Genomic DNA, 5,052 nt, shown 5'->3' on the forward strand with positions numbered 1-5,052 from the left:
GACTTCCTCTCCTTGTCCGGAAAAGTTTTCTGGAGACAATGGGGATTGCGGGGGTTTTTTGTTTCAATGTGCCTTAGTTTTCAATCGCTCTCCACGCACGTACGCCCAAGACGGTGCCAAGATTTCTTTTATTTTACGCCTATTAACCGGGAGAGCTTTAAGATGGGCCGAAGCCCGCTTTCCCGATTGCCGACAGTTCGGCTGCACCTTTGATGATTTCGTTTCCGAGTTTAAGATGGTTTTTGCGGCTGAGTCTGATCCAGCTCAGCAGTCGCGCCAGCTGCTGGCTCTCCGACAGCGCGGTCGCCGCGTCTCAGATTTCGCTATTGAGTTTCGCACTCTGGCTGCCGCCGCGGGATGGGAACCTCACGCCCTTAAATCAGTTTTTTTCCAAGCGCTTGATGAGGGTCTCAAGGATGAGCTGGCTCGCTTGGAAGAGCCGGCCACCTTAGATGAGTTTATTACCCTCGCCATCCGATTGGATAACCGTTTAAGGAGTAGGGGCCGAGGAAGGTCGGAGAGACTTTCACGTTTGCCTGCGCTTTCGCTCCCCGAGCGTGCTCCGTCCCGGCCCGTCGCGGCCCCTCCCTCTCCTCCGGAGCTTATGCAAATAGGTAGGGTTCATCTCACTCCGGAGGAGAGGCAGCAACGAATGGACTTGAAGCTTTGCATTTATTGTGCTTCCCCTAAACATTTTATTGGGGCTTGTCCTGAGCGACCAAAAGACCAGGTTCGTCGGCTATAGTGGGAGAGCCGGCGAACCCGATCAAATACTCAGCTCTCACGTCATCTCACGAATCCGCGCCCCCACTTTTTTGCTTACCTGCAATTCTTCCTTTGGCTCGTGAAAGTCTCAATCTTTTTGCTTTGATAGACTCCGGTTGTGACTTTAACTTGATCGACCATGCCTTAGTTTCTCTGAAACGGATTGAAACCGTTAGCTTGGTTACTCCCTTCCAGGTTTCGGCTCTGGATGGAGGGGCACTTCCCCAGATTACCCATCGGACCAAGCCGTTGGAAATCATTATTTCGGGTAATCACCGTGAACTGATCAGTTTTTATGTTTTTCCCATTAAACGGGCCCCCATAGTTTTGGGACATCCTTGGTTACTGGATCACAACCCTCGTCTCAATTGGGCCGAGCGACGGGTAGAATCCTGGTCTCTCTCCTGTCACTCCCGCTGTTTGCGTTCAGCTGTCCCGTCTAACTCATTGGCGGAGGACCCCGCAGTTAGTGATGGCCCAGTTGACTTAAGCTTGGTCCCAAGGGAGTACCACGACTTACAACAGGTGTTTAGTAAAAGCAGGGCGGAATCTCTGCCGCCACATCGTCCCTACGACTGCGCCATAGACCTGCTCCCTGGCGCCCCGTTACCTGCTAGCCGTCTTTATAACATCTCCCGGGCTGAACGAGAGGCGCTGGAGAAATACATTAATGAATCTCTCTCGTCCGGCCTGATCCGTCCGTCCTCCTCCCCGCTGGGAGCTGGCTTTTTCTTTGTGGGGAAAAAAGATGGCACTCTGCGCCCGTGTATTGACTATCGGGGGCTTAATCAGATAACGGTCAAAAATAAGTATCCTCTCCCACTGCTGTCCTCCGCTCTCGAGCCGGTTCAACACGCCATGGTTTTTTTCAAAACTCGACCTCCGTAACGCTTACCATTTGGTGCGGATCCGCCGGGGGGATGAGTGGAAGACGGCATTTAAGACCCCCCTGGGTCATTTTGAATACCGTGTGATGCCGTTCGGCCTGTGCAATGCCCCGTCGGTCTTCCAGGCCCTGGTGAACGATGTCCTTCGGGACTTCTTAAACATTTTTGTGTTCGTCTACTTGGACGACATATTAATTTATTCCCGAGACCTCGCTGAACACACCCAACATGTCCGACTTGTCCTTCAGCGCCTTCTGGAGAACCGCCTTTTTGTTAAAGCAGAAAAATGCGAATTTCACAAGCCATCCGTTTCTTTTCTGGGCCTCATTTTAGAAGGTGGGCACGTCCGGTCGGATCTAGAAAAGATCAGGGCCGTCCTCGAGTGGCCGGTACCCGAAACAAGAAAGCAGTTGCAACGCTTTCTGGGATTTGCAAACTTTTACCGCCGTTTCATAAGAGGCTACAGCCAAATCGCCGCTCCCCTGCATGCTCTCACGTCACCCAAGACTCTGTTCCTATGGAATCCTGCTGCTAACTCGGCCTTTCAGACCCTGAAAGAGAGATTTTCCCGAGCTCCCGTCCTCATGCATCCAGACCCCCAGAGGCAGTTTATAGTGGAGATTGATGCTTCAGACACCGGTGTAGGTGCCGTCCTTTCGCAGCAGTCCAGCAGTGATCAAAAGCTACATCCTTGCGCCTTTTTTTCCCGTCGTCTCACCCCAGCCGAACGGAATTATGATGTGGGTGATCGTGAGCTCCTAGCCATAAAACTCGCTTTAGAGGAGTGGCGCCATTGGTTAGAGGGATCCGAGCAGCCCATCATCATCTGGACTGATCACAAAAACTTAGCCTACCTGCAATCCGCCAAACGTCTCAACCCTCGACAAGCTCGCTGGTCGCTTTTTTTTTTCTCGCTTCAATCTGACGATCACCTACCGCCCAGGCTCAAAGAATCTGAAACCGGACGCTCTTTCCCGTCTCCACGCCCCACAAGACTCTGGTGCTGAACCAGCCTCCATCTTACCACCCACCTGCACTGTCGGCGCCCTCCACTGGGAGATCGAAGAGGAGATTTCCCGCGCCCTGCGCTCGGAACCGGACCCTGGAAATGGCCCACCTGGTCGCATGTTCATCCCGTCCTCCGTCCGACCCCGCGTACTCCAGTGGGCCCACACCGCCAAGTTCTCTGGCCATCCCGGAGTTCACCGGACTCTCTCCTTCCTCTCGCGACGCTTCTGGTGGCCCTCCATGTCCAGTGACGTCCGGGAGTATGTGCGCTCATGTTCCGTGTGCGCCCTGAATAAGACCACCAACAGACCGCCCGCGGGCCTTTTGCAACCGCTGCCTGTCCCCGAACGCCCCTGGTCCCACGTGGCCCTGGATTTCATAACTGGCCTCCCGGCTTCCCAGGGCATGAGGGTCATTCTCGCTGTCATAGACCGTTTTTCTAAAGCTTGCCACTTGGTTCCCCTCCGAAAGCTCCCGTCAGCCCTCCAGACGGCCCAGCTCCTGGTTGGGCATGTCTTTCGTCTGCATGGCATCCCGACAGAGATCTTGTCTGACCGTGGTCCTCAATTCACCTCGCGGGTGTGGAAGGAGTTCGCCTCGGCCCTAGGGGCCAAATACACCCTCACCTCCGGATACCACCCGCAAACCAACGGTCAAACAGAACGCCTCAACCAGGAGCTGGAATCCACACTCCGTTGCCTGACCTCCAATAACCCCTCCGACTGGAGTAAGTTTCTTCCCTGGGTCGAATACGCCCACAATTCACACACCTCCACCGCCACAGGTTTGTCGCCTTTCGAAGTTTCCCTTGGCTACCAACCTCCACTCCTCCCCTCTGACCAACAACGAGTCGCTGTCCCCTCCGTCCAGCATCACTTACACCGCTTCCGGCAGTTCTGGTCCCAAACCACTCGGGCCCTGCATAGGACGGCTGAGCAGAGTAAACGCTTTGCTGACCGGAGACGAGACCCTGCCCCCCTTTACCGCCCTGGCCAACGAGTTTGGCTTTCCACCCAGCACCTTCCCTCCGCTCGCCGTAAGCTGGCTCCCCGCTACTCTGGACCCTTCGAGATTATCTCTGTCATCAGTCCCACCGCTGTCCGCCTCCGCCTCCCTCCAAATTCCCGGACCCACCCCACTTTCCATGTCTCTCACATCAAACCCGTGTTCTCCAGTACCCTGTGCCCTCCCGCCCAGCCCCCTCCAGCCTCTCAGGACTACCAGGGCCGCCGGATTCGGAGAATCGTGGACTCCCGTCGACGGGGCAGGGGCCATCAGTACCTTGTCGACTGGGAGGGCCGCGACCCCGGAGACCGGTCATGGCTGCCCAGCTCCGCCATCCCAGATCAGTCCCTGATTGAGGACTTCAACGCCTCACGCCCCTCCACGTCCTCGGGGTCGCCGGGTGGCGACCATTGAGGGGGGGGGGTGGTGTCAGGGCTCAGCAGACTGCACTGTATTTTCCCCGGCCAGCGCAGTCTTTTTCCCTCTCCCCTCCTGGCAGGTGATTCGAGTTGACTGGTGGGCGGAGACACACACCTGCGGCTCGTTCAGCGGCACGCGGCGGCGCTATAAGAACTGCGCTCAGACAGCCGAGAGATGCCAGATTGTTAACCTAAAGTGGTAAAACTCAGTGGCCCTTTGTCGTCTGACATCTCTCTCGTTTCTCCCTGTCTAACCTAAGTCTCCTGTGCTCCAGGTCTGCATCCGCCTTGGGTCCCGTCCCAAGTGGCTCTCCCAAGCCTTGACGTCGTCAGTCAGGTCTCCCGTAAATTTATCTTCTGGAACCCGCTCCTCCATCTGGTTCTCTTGGCTGTCAACGGATCACCTTCACGCCGCTGCTGCTCGGATCCCTCTCCGCTCCGCCGGACCGCCCACCTGCCTCTCAGTCATCTGCGGGAGGCTGCCTCTGTGCCCGTCTTTCCACGCCACTCCCCCCGGCTCAGTTCCTGCGCTACGCGGTAAGCCCTCCCACCTCTCCGTAAAGACGTTTAGGCGTGAGAGTTGTCCGACGTCTAACGTTCTGCCTCTTTTCCGCAGATTTCACTCGCTTCCTCCGTACAGTCCCCTCAAACAATCCACGTTGATGCTCCTTGTCTTGCACGTTTAACAATAAACTTCTAAACCTGCTTCTGTCTCCAAGTGATCTCTGCATGTGGGCCAAACACATTAAAAAAACCATGACAATAGAGAATGTTAATGCTTCCCATTCACAGAGAGTTAGACATGCCATACTGCCTGTTGTGTAGTTTGATCTGTTGAGCAACGAATAACAAGTTCAGAGTTTGTCTTAAAAGATGAACCACTATGAAAGCTGTTTTAATAATAAACAAAAATGAAATGCTGTTACTTACAAAACTTTCTTTCTTTCAGGAAGTATGGTTAGATAAAA

The 5,052-nt window shown here is 54.9% G+C and overlaps 1 long non-coding RNA gene across 1 annotated transcript; it reads left to right on the forward strand.

Annotated features, from left to right (window-relative positions):
* The first annotated feature begins 4,443 nt into the window (after nt 1-4,443).
* Nucleotides 4,444-4,790, forward strand: LOC110369182. The gene is made up of 2 exons (XR_004927497.1): nt 4,444-4,621; nt 4,701-4,790. It is a non-coding gene; the product is annotated as an uncharacterized LOC110369182 (long non-coding RNA).
* Nucleotides 4,791-5,052: the final 262 nt, after the last annotated feature.

The sequence above is a fragment of the Fundulus heteroclitus genome, chromosome 21, assembly GCF_011125445.2.
Source record: "Fundulus heteroclitus isolate FHET01 chromosome 21, MU-UCD_Fhet_4.1, whole genome shotgun sequence".
NCBI lineage: Eukaryota > Metazoa > Chordata > Actinopteri > Cyprinodontiformes > Fundulidae > Fundulus > Fundulus heteroclitus.